The sequence below is a fragment of the Ruditapes philippinarum genome, unplaced genomic scaffold (genome assembly GCF_026571515.1).
Source record: "Ruditapes philippinarum isolate M1 unplaced genomic scaffold, ASM2657151v2 ctg755_1_1_1_1, whole genome shotgun sequence".
In the NCBI taxonomy this organism is placed as follows: domain Eukaryota; kingdom Metazoa; phylum Mollusca; class Bivalvia; order Venerida; family Veneridae; genus Ruditapes; species Ruditapes philippinarum.
The window spans coordinates 129,457-152,809 of NW_026865297.1; positions in this window are offsets into that span (position 1 = coordinate 129,457).

Genomic DNA, 23,353 nt, shown 5'->3' on the forward strand with positions numbered 1-23,353 from the left:
TCAGAAAAATAGAAAAAAGTAATTGTTTGCTTTCTTAATTTCTATGTCAATTAAGTAATCATATATTTTGTGCATGTGCGAAAATACAGTTTTAATCAATTACTTGTTTTATTGACTGCCTTGTTAGGTGTTAGGATTTCTTTTATCATTGATTGTATTAGTTGATTTTGTTCCAAACTATCTGTGATTTAGAAGTAAAAACATTAAAGTTCCCCCTGCTGCATTTATTTGATAACGTTGATTCTCATTATTCAATGAACTGAATGAACTGATGAAATATTGTAAACAACTATGACTATATTGATATGGAAATTTGGAAAATAATTTCAATTTAACACATCAATAATCATGAAATACTAGTATCAGGAACACTGAACAGTATCTACTAATCGTACCAGAAAAGGTTTTTTTTGTGCAGTTCCGTATGCACATGCGTTTCATTGTTCGCGAGCGTTAATGGTTGTCTCGTTATTTTGGACAAAACTATTAGAATGTCATTTATAACTTAGTGAATTATTATGTTGAACTTACTATTCGCAAGAAACTTTATGAATTTTTAAGGGCCCAGTTACACAGACGGTCGGTCCCCAATCGGTCATTTAATTTTAAATTTACTCGCTGTTATGATCGGTTGTCATGCGTGATTTTATTTCTGGTTTTCTGTGTAAACAGCCATCGGTGACAGAAAGCAAACTCAAAAGGGAATGGGTCAATGATTAAATGCTGTAATACTTTTGGTTTTTATCGTTTGTAAATCGGAGCTAAATCGGGCATAACGCTGATTAATCGGTGTTTGATAGCTAGTCATCAGTGGTTAAACACTTTCCGTCAGATATGGCTGGTGATTCATATTTGGTTATCTTTGTCCGATCGGCGATATCGGTGATTAAGAGCTTGCATATCTCGTGATATAGGTTGCCGTCGGTAATTTTTAAAATATTTTCACCGATCGAGAATTTTAAACGTGTTTAAAAATCCCAATCGGTAATTTTTCACCGATGAAACTTATCTTTCCCCAATAGCAGATGATAGGTGGAAAACAGGTGACCAATAGGTGATATCGGTGTTAAATACGTTGTCATCGGTTAACTCCATAATTTGGCTAAAAAAACTACCGAGCAATCACCGATGGCTCTGTGTAACTGGGGTGTAAAAGCAGTGTAATTGGGAGGCAGCGCGATGCACAGATCTCAAATATCCTAGGACAAAATTGTTTCCGATACTCCTTTAGATTATTTTGATAAGGTGGACGTGTATACGTTTCAGAAAGATACTTAATATTATACTATTTATTCTTATTTTAGAATGATCAATGAGATTCCCTGATGTCAGTCTGCAATTTTTAAATGACCAATGCAAATTCTACTTGTATTTTATTCTTATCTGTGAATTGTACAAGAAGTCTATCGTTTTCAGATGGACTTCGTCCGAAAATGATGATGAACAGATTCAGTAATTTACACAAAAGTAGTCTAAGCTAAAACCATGTATGTATGATATAAACATATTATGCGCAGGAACAGAAATGAATATTTCCGTAAGAACAACACTTCGCCAAAACATTCTGATTCAAAAACATAAAAACGAACTATTATATCTTTTTTTTTATCTGAACATATTTGAGAATGAATGCGAAACATATTACTCGTATACGCTTATAGTATATATTGAATTCAAATTAATGGAAACGATCCCGATTTAAATTTCATTTCAATGGTTGAATGTCATAAATTCTCACATTATTACTCATAATAATGTCTGACAGAACTATTTTATCACGATACATCATAACAATATTGTTATCATTTTTGATTTCTACTGGGCACATTATTATAATGGATTTTTTTTGTTCAAACCTTAATCACAAATTATTCCAAATGGCGACGTCTTCTTGCGTCATTCATAAAAACGAACTATCAATGTCTATCCCTATTACAAAATCATATCCAATGAGGTTTACTTAAAGACTTTAAAGGATTTTCTGTTGAAAATTATACACGGATGCTTCAATTTAAGTTTATACGTTTACGGACGGACAGCATGAGTGCAAGACAGCGGGATGGTCGGAAAAATCTATAAGCCCCATCCTCCCGAAGTAGTGAGTCATTGAAATAAAAGATCCTTGAAATGATCATTCTCCAGTTTTGTACTTGTTTACATTTGTAAAATCAATTGCTGACAACCATAAATCAGTGTTTTTGTATCATGAATTATGCTTCATAATGTGATTATCTAAAAGCACTGTAAATATGAATATAAAAACCTCTTTGACACTTGCAAAATATGTAAAATATGGAACATGAAAATGATAACAGTATAATTTGATTTTAAAATTGATTGGAATGGAGTTTTCGATAGTTGTTGATAAATATATATATGTACACATTTTAAATGAGTATTATGTGTCTCTCAACTAAAACATTCATGACAAAAGAAAAACGAATGTTCAATAAGCTTAAAATCAGAAAGGTTAAAATATAATTTGTTTTTCTTTGTTTTAGACCCTTTCGTCCCTTCATTTATACGTGAATACTAACTAGTATGCCGCATAAATTTGTTTACTTTATTCTTCTACTGTTCTAATTACTTTCTACTCCACAGTAGGGATATTTTATACTGTATTCGGAAAGAATCATTCATCACGGTTTGGGAAATACATAATTTGTTAAATGCGTCGCTGACAGACTGAAATCAATAAATATTTATCACCATAATTATGTTTATAACTAGATTCCCGAAGTCATGTCTCGGGAACATAAGATTTCATTCAATCGATAATGTAGTGTTCCATGAATGGCGTAGTAATTTCTGAAGATGCTATATTGAGTCTCAGTCCGAGATAAAAATGGTGATAATTTTCCTTCGTCTCATGATATCTTTGAGTTTTATACATATCAGACTTGTGTTTCCGTTAGTTTTACCCATGCCTGAAATTTCTTCTGGCATGGGGGCTACCAGATGAGTCACATGCTATGCAATGACATGCTTAGAAGCTTAGGATGACGTAATTTCGCCTTTATGAATGAAGAAATTTCATACGCTGTTGTAAGAAGATATAAACGGGTGTTAGGAAGTAAATTTCCAACAAAAATTGTTTTATAAAGGTAAATAATTTAAATAATGATGAAATATGTTAGAATATGCAGGGCAAAATATCTGACATATGTTTGCGGTTCTGATCCGAATATTCGTCCCTCGTGAAATGTAAAATGTCGTGTATTCAATTGCTGATTCTGACATAAATCGGACACCTTAACGTAAGTATAGCAAAGCATCTACGGGTGAAGGCATAATATGGCAGGCAAGAATGTCACATGTCAATTTTTATAAACGTAAATGAAACACAACTTAGTAAAATATAACGAAAGCAGTATCACTAGGGCGAAGTGTCACAATAGTACAATGTGATAAAGCAAATAACGCAAATTTGTTTTGATGTTAAAGATAAATTTACAAAACGAATATGCTCATGGTGTTGCTGTCTAAATTCACACCCCACTTACTTTTTTATATTCTATAGATTCCGAAACCAAACAGTTATTTAAGAACTTACAGGCAAATTTTGAGTTTTAAAAGGTAGCAATGACTTAAACTTTGAAATATTAGGGCATATAAGACACTGCAAAACATACTTGTAGTCACCAGAAACTAAAGGCTACTTAAAGTCAACATTAGTCATTTAAAGCGTTCTGTAGTAGATTTGTTTTCAATTATTACACAGATTTTCGCAAAATATTTGCATCAGACATTATCAATCTGTAAACTTTCTATAAAAATGTACTGTATTTTTCGAAAAGATTGCAAATAATCGTCAATATTCAATGTCACTGCTACTGTTTGAAGCTCAAAATCTGCTTAAAATCACTTTAATAACATTAGGAAAAGCTAAATACTATGTATTTGTGACTGGGATAAGGAATGTTAGCATATTCATTTTGTCTTTTAAAAAGAAAATCATTGCCAAATTGTTAATCGCATGAAGACAATTATGTAAAAATCCATTTTTTACACCAGCAATTGTTTGCCTTGTTCAAAGCACACCAGAAATCAGCCTCTCCTTTAAAACCCATAAATGATGTTATATTGATACATTTTCAACCACACGTGGTGTTAATACTCATCTGTGCAACGGCTATCAATAATCTATTTCTATTAATATTCAAGTTACAAAAGGACATAACACCAGCATATAGTTTTCAGATTAATGCCCAATAGTCTACCAACTGTGCCTGTTCATGATGAACTAGTGCATATAATTATTTTCCAGACTTGCTCTCGTTTATCATCAATATATCATTTGAATTCATGTTTTTTTCATTTTCAGATAGACGATTACGTATATTATTATGCATTTGCTGTCTTAGACCTCCATCGCAAATTGTCCCATATGGCAACATTTGCTTGCGTCATTTATAAAGAAGTATGATAAATGCTTGTCTCCTATTACGCAATCATATTTAATGAGGTTTTCTTTCAGGAAATTTTATCAATAAAAAAGCATAGATTTTGTAAAATATTTCAGACTTGATTAGATAAACAGTTTGTTTATTCAATATGAATGCTTACATTTACAGGGTTTCAGTTAATTTCTCTTGAACGATAGTTTGATTATTATTCTCAATAGAAAATGTTTGCAATTTTGGGCATGTAGACATATAAGTTTGCAGATGTAATTTCGATATTGAAATATAAATGTTTTTTGAAAAGAGATAGAAGTATTATTAGAATCACAACTTGTTATGATATGATATAACACGACAGTATTGGAAAGAGTAGCAATTTCTTTAAACGGTCAAAACGGAATACAAATATTCGATGTACATATAATACTGTTTTGACACAATATAACACGTCCCCACGATAGTACTGGTATGAGTTACATTTTTTTTAAAAAGTCAAAACGAAATACAAATGTACGATGAATATATAATACGGTAACCAAACTCAAGATAAATGGAGAGAGTGTTGTCTTGTTTTAACTTCAAATGACAAATGACCGTTTTAAGCGACAATATGAAACAGGGTTCCTTATGGAACGCCGTGACTGTCTTATGTAATCATTTTTGTTGTTATCTTGTGAAACTATGATATTATTTTGTCGTTTGAGCGTGTTAACATGTGCAATATACATCATGTCTTGTCAAAGGAACATGCTGACTTGTACAAACAGCATGTTAACTTGTCAAATTATTATGATGACATGTGCAGACAACCTGCTAACTTGTCAAATTATCGTGATGACTTGTGCAAACAACATTTTAACTTGTCAAAGAATAATGATGACTTGTGCAAATGACATGGTAACTTGTCAAAATGTAATGATGACTTGTGCAAACGACATGTTAACTTGTCGAATTATTGTGATGACATGTGCAAACAGCATGTAAACTTGTCAAATTGTCATGATGACTTGTGCAAACGCCATGTTAACTTGTCAAAGTATAATGATGACTTGTGCAAACGACATGTTAACTTGTCAAATTATCGTGATGACATGTGCAAACAGCATGTTAACTTGTCAAATTACCATGATGACTTGTGAAGACAACATGTGAACTTGTCAAAGAATCGTGATGACTTGTGCAAATGACATGTTATCTTATATCATGCTGACATGTCAAAACGTACTGTTAACTTGTCAAAGTATTATGATAACTTGTGCAAATACCATGCTAACATGTCAAAATTCCATGATGACATGTGTACACAGCATGTTAACTTGTCGAATTATCGTTATGACATGTGCATACAGCATGTTAACTTGTCCAAGTATCATGATGACTTGTGCAAACGACATGTTAACTTGTCCAAGTATAATGATGACTTGTGCAAATGCCATGCTAACTTGTCAAAATGTCATGATGACATGTGCAAACAGTATGTAAACTTGTCAAATCATCGTGATAACATGCTAACTTGTCCAAGTATCATGGTGACTTGTGAAAGCGACATGTTAACTTGTCAAAATTTCATGATGACAAGTGCAAACAGCATGTTAACTTGTCAAGGTATCGTGATGACTTGTGCAAATGCCATGTTAACTTGTCAAATTATCATGATGACTTGTGCAAACAATATGTTAATTTGTCAAAGAATCGTGATGACTTGTGCAAAACACATGTTAACTTGTCACGGTATTATGAGCATGTCATCACGATAATTCGACAAGTAATCATGCTGTTTGCACATGTCATCATGAAATTTTGACAAGTTAACATGTCGTTTGCACAAGTCATCATGATATTTTGACAAGTTATCATGTTGTTTGCACAAGTCATCATGATACTTTGACAAGTTAACATGTTGTCTGCACATGTCATAATGATTATTTGACAAGTTAACATGCTGTTTGAACAAGTCAGCATTGTCTTTAGACAAGATATGATGTAAATTGCACATGTTAATATGCTTAAATGACAAAATAAAATCATCATTTCAGAAGATAGCAAAAATATTGATAGCATAAGACAGTCACGGCGTTCCATAGTTCCTCAACAAAAAAGACACAAAGTTCACCAAATATAGCTAAAATTATCTTCAAAAATATTAATCAGTTTTTTTTTACGAAATATAAATATTTTGTTTCAATTTTCCATTTAATCTAATTATGTAATAAGTTCGGTGAGTACATCTTAGCAATCCCAGTAGAGTTTCTCTTCTATTCTCAATGCTATCATCGTGACTTCACCAACAACATTGATCATATGGAGTTTGAATTTTTCACCCTTTTCATTGCTCTTGAGGTATTTTCATTTTTGACACCAGTAGGTGTTCAGTGCTATATGTCAGCTGAAAAAATGCTGCCACGTCCTTCATCTTAGTGTTGTTATATTGTTCTGGTCCTTCGAGAATGTCTTCTATTATTTAGGATTGAATACCGCTTTTCAAAGACGCTTAAGCTGGTGCTATTTGCGTGAGAGATGTTGGTGCATTATATTTAAACCTAATCAAACCATATCAGAAATTTTCAGCGTTTAACTATTGTTTTCATTACCTTCAAGGAATCCATCTTTTAAAGATTTTAATCTTTTATATGAAGCAACCCTTTCTGATATGTGTACTTATTTCGGAAAGGTTTGTGTAATTTTTCTGCTGACTTTAAATTAAAATTGTCAATCCTTTTAATCAAGCTATTTTAAAACATAACGCATGCTCAGTGTTCAAAGTCTTTACAGTTTAACACTTGGTTGATATGACGAATCAATTTAAAGTTGTCATGATCCTGTCGAATAAATTGTCTTAATTTCCTTTTTCTGTCATGCTTCGCCTGTGGTTTGCTATTATGGCTTCATAAAAGGCATTGAGTAATTCTTATAAGGCCACTGAGTTTCATTTTTATATGAATTTACATGCTCATTTATGTATTATTTGTTTCATATTTTATACCCGGAAAAACTGTTTGAATTATTCTTGGCCAGGATATTCTGTTTACGCTTCCTCGTTTTTCAGGAACATTTTGGGGTTAAGAGTGAGATTTGGTGCGCTTTTAACTGATTAAAACTTCTAAATAAATTCATGGTATGCACGTCCCAAAACGTCCCTCCAGAGTTTTATGTGTTATCGCCGTTTCTGTAAGTATTTCTATCCCTAAATTATTGGATCAACTCCCATTAACCTTTAATATACACTCCCTCCCTTTGATACTCCTCACGTGCTTGATGTATCATTTTTCATGCCTTAAATAGTTTTGTACCGCATCATTTTCTTTGCTTCTGTGTTGGTGGTCGTTATGTGGGGCTAGGCTGTCAAAACGGCGCTACCTTGTTGATCTTTATTTTCATATTATAAGATTGTTATAGAAATATATATTTAGTGTTTTCTAATGTTGTGTGGCTTAGATACGAGTATTCGTGTGTGTTGATAAATGTTCTTATATTCTACCAAAGCTTAAAAGTTTTACCTTCAGATACAACGATACATGTTTTACATGCATGCCAGAATGATAACCATACAGTAGAAGAAAAATGTCCATATAGACTCGTGTCCTTGTTATTTAAATTTTAGATATTAAACTCGGTCAATCTTTAAAAGTTATTGGAAAGTGTTTAAATGCACTATATATTTATTTAAAAAAAAAAGACAAATTGCATTTTAGAATAGGATTTGTAGTAAGGATCTCCAATATGCTGTGAGCCATTATCTCACACGATCTTCATCATAAAAATAAATGGTTCTAGAGCCTGATCTAAAATAGAAAACTCCGGAATTGTTCAAACCCTTTATTACACGCTGCACAGCTAATGCATTTGTGTATAATGATTCGTTAAATACATAATAGGATTGTTTTTCTCTCAAACCAGAAATGATTTTAAATCTGTTGAAATAAAAGAAAGATTATCCTTCTCTCAAGGTGATGGCTTGCTGAAACATATAGGAATTTAAAAAGTATTAAAAGTTCCATTAAAGAAAGTTATTTTTACCCTTATATTCATATATTACATCGTGCGTTAATATATAATAAAAGAATATAACGTGTTGTGTTATTTTTATCATTTAAGACGTATCATGAATATAAAAGTTGCGTTTGGAAAATGTGGTGTCAGTTATAAATGCGCGGGCAAGGTTCCAAGTTTCAAAATTTGAAAGTCAGAGTCTGCAAAATGTCTGACATTCCAAGTCACATTATATAGGTAAAGGACGAACAAAATTACAGTTTGGGAGTCACAAGCGAAAGTCAAAGAGAAAATGACTCCAAAACTTCCATTAACGGAAATGGTAATTGAAAATCACCGAAACAAAAATCGTAAAATTTGTTCTAACGAATGATTATAAAATATATAAGTAATAAAGTTTGTTTTCAAAATTTAGTCGTTCTTTTATTGTTGTGGACTAGATTTGATAAATATAGCATTTTACAGAAATAAAAACAAGAATGATTTTACAACATTACGTCTTTTTACTTAATCACGGTTAATATTGCGAAGACAAACCTTTTAAATGAATAACATGTTAAACATGAAACAGTTGTAATAATTACAATTTAAACAATTGAGATTTGTCTTGCATATCTTTATTTTAAGATACATCACAACACTAAGACGGTAAATAAATCATAGTTTGATATATCTATAACTAAATGAATGTACTGTTTACACTCTTTATGTTTGAAACCTTAGTTTGCCACTTCATTTACTTCTGTTTTCATTCAGTACGTGTTAATATTTTTGTTGAAATCACTGTCTTTTTTAGTTCTTCTAGAGACAATTTGTCTACTCTAACGTCTGCTTGCGACATTCATTCATAAAGAAGCATATGTAATGCCTCGCATTATGCAATATAATTCAATGATATTTTCCCCTCAGGAAATGTTATGCATATTTTTGTCTCATCGTTAAAAAGTACAGACTATCAATTGGCAATGATTATCTTTGTAACCAAAGAAGAAAGAACTAAATAAATAATGTAACCGACAATAAAAAATAGTTACGTCAGTAATTATACAGCTATAGTTGTTATTTACAATGCTATTGAATGTTATTTTCTATGATTTTTTCTTTATGAAACATCAATTCTTTAGTACTGAAAAATATTAAAATATAAATATGGATATATAAAAGCCATTTAGAACGGGTTTGATAAATTACATATCCAGTTTTGGTTTACCTGAAGATTATCGAGCATGGATATTTTTATTGCGCGAGTGTACGTGTGCGTGTATGTTTGCGTGCATGCGTGTGTATGTACTTATTGGTTCCATAGATTTCATTTTCACTCGATAATGGTTTATTGTTATCCTGCTAGAATGTTATAGAAACATATTATTGAATAGTATATTGCATACTTTCATACTTTTAACTTTTCCGGAAAAACAGACGCCATTATGTTTGATTTTCTCTAAAAAATCAATGTTCTTTAATTCTTTCCTTCGTTTGCGCGATAAATAAGGTTCCATTTTCCTAGCACCATTGATGACTAAGTTAGTGTAAAATGCAGTCTTTGTAATGTGCTGACTTAATAATGTTAACGACGACAGTTAAACTAATTAATAATTTTTTAATTATTATTTTTAAATTATTGTCTGTTATTTCAGTTTGATTTCTTCAATAATTAATATTTTTCAAAGTATCAATAAAAATATTGTTTGACGCAATTACTTAAAACAATTATCATTTGTGCATGCAAATGATGTAAATATCATTTATCAGAATTAGGTCACATTAGGGAAAAGTAAACAAGACAAACATTCAGTCATGTGCACCAAAGACGATTAATTAAAAGTAAAACAGAAACGCTAAAAAGACTTAGCAATTTTCAGGAATTCCAGCATGTAATAATCGGCCAATTGTGCCTTTTAACCTATTTATTCTGTTCTATCAATAAATAATTTCTATCAATATTAAAATTACAAAAGGACATGACTCCTGAAATGTTTGGTTTCAGGATGATAATGACCCTAACCTTATAACTGTGCATTGTCATAATGAGCAAGTACTCAAAGTTTCATCATTACTTTTCAAACTTGCTCTCGTTTATTGCCGATATATCATTAGATTCACCTATATTCCAATAGACAGAGTACGCTCGATTGCGTTTATTATTATGCATTTGCTGTCTTAGACCTCCATCGCTAAATATCACATAAGGCTACATTTGCTTGCGTCATTTATAAAGAAGTATGATAAATGTTTGTCTCCTATTTCGCAATCATATTTAATGAAGATTCCTTTCAGGAAATGTTATGGATAAAATGCACAGCTTTTGTAAGGTATTCCAGACTTGATTAGATAAACAGTTTCTTTATTCAATATGCATGCTTAAAGTAACATGATTTCGATGAAAACATTAGAGTTCATAAATATATCTTGAACGATATTTCGATCTTATTATTCCCAAGAGAAAATGTCTGAAATTTTGTGTATGTAGACATGCAAGTTTGCAGATGTTATTTTCGACATTGAAATGTAATGATACAAGTATAATTAGAATTACAACTTGTTTTGATATAACATAACACGACTGTACTGGTATGAGACAATTTCTTTAAAAAGTCAAAACGAAATACAAATGTCCGATGAATATTGTAACGATTAGACCCCATCATTTTACGTCCGAAAATAAATTCCGTATACCATAACTATTCAACCATCAATTATCTCACTTCAATTTATGATTGCGGTTTGAAGATCAATCAATCCTATGGCTGTGAATTTATTCTAATGATATCCTCAGTGTTCATATTACTTGACATCAATAGTTTTGAACACAGAAGCCGTATTATTAACAATAAGCTATATGCTGCCGATCAACATGGCGGCAGGTACTGACTTAATTGCCGCCGCACGAGCTTTGCGATGACGACACTCAAGAGGATGACGAAAATGGCTAGCTATAGGTTCCCTTTGCCAAGCTAGCCAACCTGCGTCCAAAAAAACTACGAATAGTAGCCAGTTTCGACCAAGTTGTCAGTACCTTGTTAGCTCGCTACAAGACCACTTGAATAACACGTTAAACAATATATTATCCATTGATGTATCACAGACCACCAAGAAGGTAAATTGTGCTCCATGCCAGTAATAGTTTTAAATATACGATATTTTTCCAGTTGACGTAAATAAATACCCATGCATTTATTGTTCCTGACCTTAGACCAGGATTTAATTATAGAGATACCCAAATACCAGGGAAGAACTTTTCCATATTTCAGTTATATTCCCTTAAGATTCCCATCAACTTCATAGTGTTATTTGATAATCCCTACCAATAAAACTTCCAGAATATATAACAGGCAATACGTCAACAATAAAAAACAATAAAAAACAAGAATATATAAAGATCAACAAGGCAAAGGCAACGTTCACAGGACGCAGCCCCGCGACACACCCAAGTTGGCACCCAGAAGGCATCAAACCAAAACCGGGAGTGTACACAATGGCGCCGAAAGGAGAGGGTCAGTATTTGTCAAGCCTTCCCTTTCATCTTCTACTGTACTTTATTCTAGACTTAACATAAGAGTATTCCTGACCTATGACGAGGAGCCATAGCCATCCACAGAACATACGATATACGAATTTTATTGTTTGTGAAATGTATATTTAATAACTTATTGTGTTAATGTTATTTCAGGTGGTATCTTATAGTACTTCTGTCCGACAATCAATGTTAAATGACAGTGATAGTATTTATTTTATTAAAAATATGAATGACCGCTTGTTTTAATAATAAAAACAAACAATTCTTGTAGGAGAAAAGGTCCAACCATCCAACCATATTTCTGTTACTTACTGCGAATTTATATTAGACCTGGCTTTGTTAAATGTAAGCGGCAGCCATTTATTAAAGTTGTGTATTTCACGGGAGGAAAATAATTGTGTTTGATTCAGAGGGATATCATTTTGATTTGTTAGTCATATACCTTTTTAAAAGAAAGAAAACTTATTTGAGGATTAAAACTGACAAAAAATAAGTGTTGACAGATGTGAAAACATTTTAAAAAAAGTAGCTAGGAAAATGGAAAACTTGGAAGCTGGCTCAGGAACGCTTGGTTGTTTTACTTATTCTACGAGCTGTGGCTGTCATAGCATACGGCAGTTATTGTTTGTAGAATACTTTAATAAGCCCAAATGTCATCAAGAGCAGTTTTGCATGTGGAAGGAATGTATTTTTCAGACTGTAAAAATGAAACAAAAAAATTTAGAGACGAAAATTTGGTGATTTGAATGAATAGAAGTAAGTTTTCTTCTTTTTATTACTTTTGACATTTAAGTTATTTATCAATTTCAGCTTTGCTTTTTCTTTAAACAGCCTGGCATTGTAAGAATTGTCAGCAAAAATAAAATTGAGGTTCCACATGGGAAAATCTTTAAAAAGTAGTTTCGTCATTGAAAAGTGTGAAATTATATTTTGATAATTTTCACGGTGAAATTATCAAATATAATTTTCACGGATAAATCAGTAATCCACTGAAAAGCATAAAATAAAGATTATTTTTTAAGCGTCCATATGCAACTAGGGTCTTAAACCAAAAAAAAAAAAAAAAAAAAAAAAAAAAAACAACAACAAAAAACACAAAACTCACCCAATATAGCTTACATCATTTCAAGAATGATTTCAAGAAAAATAAATATTTTGTTTAAGTTATCCATTCAATATATTTACGTGAAGTTCCCCGAGTACATTTGTTTGCATGTCTCTTGACAGAATAACATGAAATTCAAAACCAGTGCATAAAGACTAACCAATCCCAGTACCGTTTTTTCTTATATTTTCAATACCACATCATGACTTGATCAACGACATACAAACCGTGAGAGATATTGCACCTTTCATAACCTCTAAACTTAATCAAACTATGTCAGAAAATTTCAGCGTTTGTCTATTGTTTCCAATGATGGCGGGGTTTCATCTTTCAAATATTTTAATCTATTATAAAAAGCAATTCCCTTTTAATGTTTGGTCTAATTTCATTTGGGATTTTCTTCTGCTGCCATTACTAAAAGTATCAATCCTTTTTTGACCAAATGTCATAATACATCATACATGCTTATTGTTCAAAGTAATTTCAGTTCAACACTACGCTTTCCTTTTCAGTTGCATATGACAGATCAATTTGGAGTCTCCATGATCGTTTTCTGCAATGCCTCCTCGGCAATTGCTATGCGTTGGTGCTATGTTTTTCTAAAAGGCATTGAAAAGTATCATAATGTCACTGCGTTTCCTATTTATTGTATTTACATGATAATTTATTGTTTCTTTATTTCACTTTTTGTAACCGTAAAAACTGTTTCAATTATACTTTGTCGGGGATACCTTAGTTAAACTATTTCGTCTTTCAGTAACATTTTAGGATTAAAAGTGAGATTTGGTGCGCTTTTAACGTATTTAAACTCCTTAATAAAGTTCTTGCTTCCAAGGCGTCTCTTTCTTTCATATTCCGTTCTCAGTTTTATGTGTCATCGCCAATTCGTTAAGTATTTCATCTCTACATTATTGGAACAGATGAAGGTGGTCGATAGTGTGGCTATGTTCACTGAACAGCGCTACCTTGTTGATCTTTATTTTCATATTTTAAGATTGCTGCTCTTTGTATAGAAATATATATTTAGTGTTATTGTGTCGCTTAGATATTCTTGTTTGTTGATAAATGTTCTTGTATTCTAACAAAACTTAAAAACTCTACCTTCAAGAAAACGATATAAGTTTTCTGTACATTCATGATAGAATGATAAAAACAACTGACGCATTACAATGACAAAAATGTTCATATAGACGTGTGTCCTTGTTGTTTATATATAAGTTACTTTACTCGGTCAATCTTTAAAAGTTATTGGCATAGGTTTAAAAGCACAAATATATTAATTTAACAAAAAAATGGTAAATTGCATTTCAGAATAGAATTTGCAGCTGTTTAAGGTTTTCAACATGTTGTGAGCCATTATCTCACACGGTCTTCATCATGCATTAATGATTTGCCTTATCTAAAATAGAAAACTCCGGAATTGTTTAAACCCTTTATTACATGCTGCACTGCTTAAGTATGCTCTTTACAGATACCTTACCAAGTCATTCCTACGCACAGGTCATTCTATATTTAGATTAAGTTCTATGATGTTGTGTAAGTTATGTTAATTTACATAAATATACTTATCGTATGCACTGTCCATGAGAGAGGAGCCAGATGTTAAATTTAAAAAATGTTTTCACCTCCTGGTATGGAAAGTAATTCCAATACAAGGGTTCCTTCCGGTAAAATGGCGGACATTTGTTTAGTTTTCTGTGCTGAGATAAATAATATGTTTCTATAGTTTCAATCGGATTAAAAGGGACAATTATACAATACAATCAAGACTTACAAAAAATACAATTTGTCGCAATGGCTAAAAATCATTATTTATGTATTCAAAAGATGTAAAGGTCATTAATCTGAATAAGGTCACAATAAGATAAATAAAAAAGACAAGCATTCAGACATGTGCAACAAAGACGATTTTTAGATAAATTCCTCATTTAAACTAAGTAAGAAAATTGAATCTAAATCGTTTTAATAACAAACAGCATTTTGAACTTAACATAATGAAAACGAGTGTCCAGATTAAATCAATATATTGAAAATATAAAGAAAAGACATATTCAATGGTCAAATAGAGGAGCATATCATATGGGTACCGGTTCAATACTGAATTTATAGAACAATTTGTAAAGATTTATATTGAATCCCTCTATGCAAGCAGTTGGTAATGGGAGTACACGGATGTTAAATCCTTTATCACATACCTTAAATAAATACATGTTTAACAGTACAAAGAATCTCCCCCACCGATGTTCTTAAGCGATTTTATGCTATGTTTGTATAAAACAAATGACGGCGTCACGTTCATACAATGAAATTAAACTATAGTGAATTATTGTTTTCACTAAATTGCTTTTTCACACTCTTGCAGAATGGTCTCTGTGACATGTTAATTTTCAGTCGAAGTCAACAGGAACATATTGATAGAAGCCTGACAGTGATACAATCCCATAGCAATTGTCTGAGCTTTCATAATCTACTTCATTTGCTTTAAATGGAAAATGTTTGACTGTATTAGAATAGGTATGAGAACAAACACAAAGATGTATTAAAACATTTTGACCACTGCACGGTGATATTTTTTGTTACGCGTTAACTATGTCTGCGAATTAGAACAACACTTCTTATATTATGTAATTCTTGTGAACATGTTATCGAAAATGATGCAATTTTGTGAATACATAAAAACACACTTTTTCAGCTACATTTTCCTTTTTTGTAAAATACAACACTATTGATAATGGTAACGAATGCTTCTTGCAATAATATTACTAACAATGGTAAAGTATAAAACTTTTCTTTAAGATATTTCATCTCCGGACATTTGTAACAAACTGATTTTAGGGATATTCAGATTCTGAGATTTTTGTTATTATACATTCAATAAATCTTCAACATATGTGACAAACTGCATTCAAATCAGAAAGAAAAAAACAATAAAAAAAGAAAAATCTTATTTTCCCTTTTCTAAAAGAAGCCAATTTGGTAATCGTTTATTATGAACATTTGCGAAAATACAGTGTTAATCAATTATTTGTTTTTATTGACTGCTTTGTTAGGTGTTAGGATTTCTTTTATCATTGACTGTATTAGTTAACTTTCTTCCAAACTATTTGTGATTTAGAAGTTAAAATGTTAAAGTACCACCTGCTGCATTCATTATATAACCTGATTCTCATCATTTAATGAACTAATGAAACATTGTAAACAAATAAGTCTATATTAATATGGAATTTTGGAAAATTATTTTAATTTAACACATGAATGGTCATATAATACTAGTAACATAATATACTAAGAGTACCAAAAAAGGGGATTGTTTTTATTTATTTATTTATATTTTTTACGCATTTTTGTACGCAATGCGTTTTATGAATCGCGAGCTTTAATGTTTGTCTCGTTATTGTGGACAAAGAACAAGAACACACCCAAGCAGGTCACCCAGGAGGCACCAAACCAAAACCAGGAGTGGACATAAGGGTGGCGAAAGGAGAGGGACACGTAATGTGTGAAATAATAAAAACAAAAACGGGTCCATATGAGGAAAGAGGAAAGGAGAACAATTCCTATATGTTTATATCACGAAGTTCACATTTTCCGTTACGAGTTAAATTTGCCTGCGAATTAAACCAACACTTCTCATATAATATCAATTTTGTGAAAATATAATCGAGAATAATGCAATTTTGTAAATATATTTAAACATTCTTTCTTTTAGCTATATTTATTTTTTTTGCAAAATATAACATTAGTTCTATTAATAATATCAACGAATGCTTTTTGTAATAATATTACATAAAATGGTAAAATATAAAATATGTTTTCTTTAATAGTTTATCTCCAAACATTTATAGCAAACTGATTCTAGGGATATTCAGATTTTGAGATTGTTGTCATAAGTCATTCAATTAAACATCAAATACGTGACAAACTGCATTCAAGTCATAAAAAACAAAGAAAAACTGCTTTTTTCTTTTAAAATATGTCAATTAAGTAATCGTGTATTGTGTGTATGTGCGAAAATACAGTTTTAAAGAATTACTTGTTTTAATTGAAACAACTGAGACTATAGTAATATGATTCCACATATGGAGTGTCTTACATTAGTCTTACAGCTTTGTATGGAATTAACTGAGCTTGTTTTAAAAAAGATGATAAACAGATCCAAATACTGACAGAACAGTTGTCAAATGTAGAGGAATATATGTATTATATACATGTTAAGCGCAGAAACAAAAAAATACTTCCGTAGGATAAAAACAGTGTTACAATGTCATTTTTAACAACATTCGCCAAAACATTCTCCTCAGTTTTTTTAAAGAATATATTATTTTGTTACATTTCTTACATGTCTTACATGCACATATTTGAGAACGAATGCCAAGCATAATATATGCTTATAAAATATATTGAATTCAAATTAATGAAAACGATCACGATTTAAATTTCATTCAATGGTTTAATGTCATAGATTCTCATATTATTACTCCTAATAATGTCTGACAAGACTTGAACTATTTTATAACGATACATCATAACAATATTGTTATCATTTTTGATTTCTACTGGGCATATTGTTATTTAATCACAAATTATTCCAAATGGCGACGTCTTCTTGCGTCATTCATAAAAACGAATAATAAATGTATGTCCCTATTCTAAAATCATATTCAATGAGGTTTACCTACCTTTAAGAATTTTAAAGACTTTAAAGGATTTTCTGTTGATTTTCTGTTGATGTGGCATCGCAATATTTCAATAAATTTTCAAGGAAACACAACGACAGTAAAATATTACGAATGCAGTGTCACTAGGTAGAACAGTCACGATAGTACATTGTTACAAAGCAAATAACACGATTCTTTTTCATTAAAAGACAAATTTACAAAACGAATAAGATCATGCTGTTGCTGCCTAAATCCATTTTCGAATTGCTTATTCATAATCTATAGATTCCGAGACCAACAAGATTTTTAAGAACTTGCAGACAAACTTAGAATTTTAGAAAGAAGCAATGACTTAAATTTCGAAATATTAGGGCATATAGTACACTGTAAAACATAGTCACCAGAAACTAAAGGCTACTTAAAGTCAACACCAATCACTTAAAGCGTTCTGTAGTAGATTTTGTTTTCAACTATCATATAGATTTCTAAAACAATTGGCATCAGACATTATTAATCTGTAAACTTTCTATAAAAATGAACTGTATTTTTCGAAAAGATTGCAAAAATCTTCAACATTTAATGTCATTGCTACGTTTAAGCTCAAAATCTGCTTAAAACTACTTTCATAACATTTGGAAAAGCTAAATACTATGTATGTGTGACTGGGATAAGAAATGTTAGTATATTCATTTTGTCTTTTAAAAAGAAAATTATTGCCAACTTGTCAATCGCATGAATAAATTTATGACAAAATCCGCCATTTTTTACACTAGCAATTGATTGCTTTGTTCAAAGTACACCAGAAATCAGCCTCTCCTTTAAAACCACTAAATGATGTCATATTGATACCTTTTACGATCTTTCAACCACACGTGGTGTTAATACTCGTCTGTGCAAAGGCTATCAATAATTTATTTCAATCAATATTCAAGTTACGAAAGGACATAACACCAACATATAATTTCTAGTCTACCAACTGTGCCTGTTCATGATGAACAAGTACTCAATATTATTTTCCAGACTTGCTTTCGTTTATCAACGATATATCATTTGGATTCATGTATTTTCATTTTCTGATAGACAGAGTACGTTTCGATTGCGTATATATTTATGCATTTGCTGCCTTAGACTTCCATTGCAAATTGTCCCATATGACAACATTTGCTTGCGTCATTTATAACGAAGTATGATAATGTTTATCTCCTATTTCGCAATCATATTCAATAATATTTTCTTTCAGGAAATTTTATAAATAAAAAAGGATAGATTTTGTAAAATATTCCAGACTTGATTAGATAAACAGTTTGTTTATTCAATATGAATGCTGACATTTACAGGATTTCGGTTAAGACTTAGAAATTAATAATATATATTGAACAATATTTTGATCCTATTATTCTCAATAAAATATGTCTGAAATTTGAGGCATGTAGACATGTCAGTTTGCAAATGTAATTTTTCATATACAAAGGTAAATGTTTTTTTAATAAATGATACAATTATAATTATAATCACAGCTTATTCTGATATAAAATAACACTTCAGTACTGGTATGTGTAACAATTTCTTTCTTTAATAAGTCAAAACGAAATACAAATGTACGATGAATAAATTATACTGTAACCAAACCCAGAGTGTGTTGTCTAGCTGCATATGACATGCTTTAACGTCACAGTTAATCAGTGTATGACAAATGACCGTTTAAAGCGAATACATGCAACAGGGTTCGTAAACGAAAAAGACACAAAACTCATCAAATAAAGCTAACATGATCTTCAAAAAAAACAACTAAACAATGGGTTCAAGAAAACAAATAATTTGTTTCAGTTTTTCATTCAATATAATTAAGTGTAGTTCCATGAGTATATTTGTTTGCATGTCTCTTAACAGCACGACATGAAATTCAATACCATTGCATAAAGACGTACCAATCCCGGTAGTGTTTCTCAATGTAATCATCAACGACACAAATCATACTGAGTATTTTTCACTTTTTTTTCATTGCTCTCAAGGTATTTTCATTTTTCCAATTTATATATTTTCACCAGTAGGAGTTCAGTGCTATATGTCAGCATGTCAACTTCATCTGAGAGATGTAGCACCTTTCATTACTTCTAAACTTAATCAAACTATATCAGAAAGTTTCAGCGTTTGGCTATTTTTCCATTGCTGTCGGGGATTTAAAAGAGGAAATAATTACAATATACACTTGATTCAGCGGCTGGATCAATAGATTTTTAAAGTTTAGCTTATTCGTAAGCTATTCAAGTATGTTAACACACATTTGTACAATTGAGATTTCTGTTGCATCATTTCATTGAAAGATACATCACATCACTAAAACAATTTTCAAACGGTTTCTAGCATATCTATAATTTGATGAATGTAATGTATACTTTGAATTTCTTTGAGATTCACTACTTTTACTACTGTTTTCAGTGAAGAAGCGTTAATATTTTTTTTGCCTGAAATCACTGTCTTTATTTAGTTCTATTAGACACAGTTTGTCTACTCCTGCGACAATCATTCATAAAGAAGCATATGAAATGCCTCAAATAAGGCTTTATAATTCAATGAGATTTTCCTGCATATTTTTGTCTCATCGTTTTTAAAGTATAGACTATAAAAAGGCAATGAGTTGCTTGTAACCAAAGAAGAAAGAACGGACAATATAACCGACAATAAAAAAATATTTCCTCTTACAGTATATATCTGTTTATCTCAGCTTTGATTTAGGTAATTGCGTTATTACTTAAGACGAAGGTTTCTTATTTTGTCATATAATGAAATCTATTTTTCTATAAATTACTTCCTATATAGACGGTAAATTATATTATCATTATTCCCGAAATGACTACATCGGGAACAATAATCAATTGGCACTTCTTTAAAGTTTTTAACCTCATTGGAGACCCTTTATTAATTAACCCTTCACAAATTATTTCACAAATTATTTTAAACAAGAAAGTTGTGAGCTGATCGTTAGTTTAAAGGAATTATGATGAATATTATTTAATTAGAAAAGTTGCTTGTATTTGTACATATAAAGATGTCTGACACTATGATTAAAGAATGGATTTTTATTTTAAAAAAGCATACGTGACATAAAGAATAAATAAATAAATAAATAAAAAATGTTTATGTTGTCACTTTAGGGGTACTTTGTCTTTATTGGTTGAAATTAATCTGTATTATGATGGAATTAAATATCTGCTCTTGAAAGTGAAATGGATTTTCTAAATTAGATTGCAATAATTGCAAATTTAAATAACTTTTGTAGAACTGTATGGCATTAATTTTTCTTAACATATCTGATATAAGTAGAATTAATGTGTAATGCAAAGGTACTGTAAAGTGCAAATTACTGTCCGTCCCCAGCAGAATTCAACATTTAAACACTAAAATGGTAACATTTTGAATTTAGAAACATCCGCAGATATGTAACATGGAACCTTCAATGTGTCACTTTCGTGTTATTCCATAAAAAGCGGCGTATGGTCCCCAAGTAAAAGAATGCGTGTGCTCCAAACGAGAAAACAATGGGCAAAACTAAATAAAATGAAATTTTGAAAGGTTATCAGAGGTTATGAAGCCTGCATATCACAGATAAGCTGTCAAAAGACAAATTGAAAAAGCAGGCAACATATCCTAAGGGTGATTTAACAGTATTCAAGTGAGGAATACTTGAACCACCAGACTAGATAGAATAAAACACCAAATTGGAAAGAACTTAACGTATAAAAATATACACTCACAACAATAATGTCGTACTGAACGATTTGAAAGGATCAGAAATATAATATGTTTGCTTAAATTTACGGGGAGATCTGTTATAGCCGCCACAAGGCAGTTGTTAATTATCGTTTTAACAAAAAAAACTTTATTACCATCCCTAGGATTCAAAGACATTTTTTATTAGAAATCATCAAACTGAAATAAGCATATTCTCAAGTTGTGTCTTGTACTTAACTATTCATTGTAATTTCAAAGTGGTTCCATTTTAATGTTATTAAATAAAACAAAATTCTTCATTTAAAGAACTACTGGTGTAATTTAAATAAATAACCATATCTCGTTACATGTCAACCCACTTACTTCAACTATTCATTAATATCAAAATAAGATTTATTTATTGCAACGATGAAATATTTTATAAATTAATTTCTATTGTGTGTATTATGATTAAATAGCAAACTCAACATCTTTTTTACCATGGTGTATAAATTTTGAGTTTCAATTATTTTGAAATATTGATAACGATAAAGCGTGTTATAATAATAGTCAATCTGACTTAAGATCAGATCTACTTATTTCTTTTATGTAGACCTGATTACGACCATATATGTTTGGCCCTCCTTAAAATTCGGAATCCCAAGAAAGCTATTTTAAGCCATGCAAACAAACTGGTTTTTACAGAGGCATTAGACGAAGTATAACAATACCGTTTTCCGTTGACGTTAAACAAATTGTTGAGTTTTATTAGAAAAAAAATGTTTAAAGTAATATTTAACGAATTAACTTGAAATAATAGTCAATTTTTAATGGGCAAGATTGTTTTGCCAGTTTTCCTGTCGGCTTAATGGACAATGCCATGATTGTTCTCGAAATCGTGAAAATTACCTACTTATTATTGGTTTTCCAAGGGTTAAAATAAGAATTTCAAAATTATGAAAGCTCAATAATGATTGAATGTGTGAAAGGTCACCAGGAATGATTTCGTATTTAATCACGGTTAGATCTAGAAGAGGCGCGCTATTTAGAGCTAATTTTAATCAGATTGTAATAATATTCGACCTAGATTTTCCATTTTCTCTCAAACCATTGATGACTAATTTGGTGTAAATTGCAGTATTTGTAATGTGTCGACTTATGCTAATAACGACATCAAAACTAATAAACAATTTTAATAATTTTTTTTTGTTGATTTGTGTCTGCTATATCAGTTTGATTTCTTTAATAATTAATATATCTTCTTAGAAAAGAATCAATTAAAATATCATTTGACGCAATTATTTAAATATTATTATTTGTGCATGCAAAAGATGTAAATGTCATTAATCTGAATTAGGTCACAATGAGATAAAGTAAACAAGATAAATATTCAGACATGTGCAACAAAAGACGATATTTAGATACATTGAAAATAAAATATGAAACCCTAAAGACTTAGCGATTTTCAGGAATTTCGTCTTGTAATAATCGGTCAGTTGCGTCTATTATCTTATTAATGCAGTTCTCATTTAATATAATCAAAATCGTTTTTATAACAAACAGCTTTTTAAATTTACCTACATATATTTAACGTAATGAGAACGAGTGTCAAGATTAAATTAATATATTGAAAATGTAAAGAAAAGACATAATCAGTGGTAACATAAAGGTGGATATCAAATGAGTAACGGTTCAATAATGAATTTATAGAACGATTTGTAAAGATTTATATTGAATTCTTCTATGCAAGCAATTGGTAATGACAGTACACTCAAGTTTTCTTTTTATCACCTACCTTAAATAAATACATGTTTTACAGTAAAAAGAATCTCTCCCCGTCCCACACTGATACGTTTGAAGTGTAACGATAACATAAATTTACGCGATTTTATGCTATGCTTATATAAAACAAATGACGTCACGTTCATACAAACTAATTATTACATAGTGTTTAATCGATTTCATTAAA